This window comes from Triticum dicoccoides, chromosome 1A, assembly GCF_002162155.2.
Source record: "Triticum dicoccoides isolate Atlit2015 ecotype Zavitan chromosome 1A, WEW_v2.0, whole genome shotgun sequence".
NCBI lineage: Eukaryota > Viridiplantae > Streptophyta > Magnoliopsida > Poales > Poaceae > Triticum > Triticum dicoccoides.
This window is the reverse complement of record NC_041380.1, coordinates 479,768,113-479,769,746: the sequence shown is the minus strand read 5'-3', so window position 1 is coordinate 479,769,746 and position 1,634 is coordinate 479,768,113.

Genomic DNA, 1,634 nt, shown 5'->3' with positions numbered 1-1,634 from the left:
GACTTTCCGCACATCTGCTTCTGTGAAATTATCTGGTAGGGTGAAATGTTCCATGAGAGTATCCCAAAGCAGATTTTTTTGATTCTCGTCGACAAAAGTAACATCTGGACGTGGATTTGCTGGCTTTCGCCATTCTTGAAGGGAGATCGGGAGTTGGTCCTTCACAAGAACTCCGCACTGAGGAACGAACTTGTCCGCAATCTTCTTAGGCGCTAATGGTTCGCCATTAGGTTTGAATGCCTCGATATTGTACTTTAGGCCCTCCTTCAACTTTTTGTTCGGGCCTCATTTCGTCCTTTTGCCTGAAGATTTGCTCGATCTGGATGGCTGAAAGAAGAAAGATCGATTCGTTAATATATCTTCAACTCATTTAAAACATGCGATGATCACCAGATTCCTACTTATATAAATATATATACCTCGCCGGTGTTTGTTGTTTCAGGATCAACATGTTCTTCGTCGTAGTTCATGACTTCATCTTCTCGGTCGTCGCGATCGAATATCATATCACCCTCTCCGGTGTTGTTTAGAAATTCAGAGCCGTCAAAATCTTCTTCATTCTGATCATTATCTGGCCCGCGTATGATATCGAACATGGTCTGTTCTCTCTCTGTGTCGGTATTGTCCGCCATAGCTTTTATTTAATTATGCCAAAAGAAATATAAAACAATTTAGTATAATCTCGAATAATAGATATAATCTCGAATACATCGTCTCGAATAATAGATATAATCTCGAATAAATCATCTCGAATATTATATATCGAATACATCACTAGCTAGCTAGCTAGCTAATAAAGATCGAATACAAGAGAGTAATCTAGGCGGTGGACAACCAAAGTGAAGGAACCATCACTGGATCATAGCTCGGGTGATCTCCCCAAAGAACCTGCCAGGTATTGGAGAACCTGACGTCCATAGCAGCCATGTAGCGATGGACATGCTCGTCCTCCTCCCTGACACGGCGACGTACCACCTCCGGCGGGGCCGGCTCCCTCCGCACCGAAAGTGGCCCACGCGAATGCCACCAAAGGAGATGAGGGTCGACGATGGGACCTGGGGCCGGGTTCCTCACCAAGCGTCGCGCCCCTGAAGGTAGCACCTCCCAGTGCCAGCCCGGCGGAGCCCAGTCCTGGACATGGGTCCTCTGAAGCAGGACGTCGTCGCGAACGGGTCGACGGCTAGGATGCGGGCCGGGCATCATCGACAACAAATACTATATGCAAATGTAACACTAATTATGCTATCATTGCATATGTCAAAATTCTATATGCTATTTCATACTAATTAAGCATCTAACACTAAAAACAGAAAAAACAACTTCTATACATCCATCTAACATGCATTCATAAATATATACTAGTGAAAAAATAATAATCTGAAAAATCTAAACTAATTAAACATACAAAATACGTATATACTAATTAACTTAATTAAGGAAATGTGCGTGTGTGTGTGTGTTCATGCTTGTGTGTGTATGGGCTCGGGGAGGGGCGGCGGCCACCGGGGGCGAGGGATCGGAGAGGGGTTAGAGGGGGAGAGCTCACAGCGGGGCGACGGCGACGGCGAGGCGACGGCCCGGGGCGTGATGGGGCGGCGACGCGGGGACGGCGCGACGTGGACGGGGACGGGCCC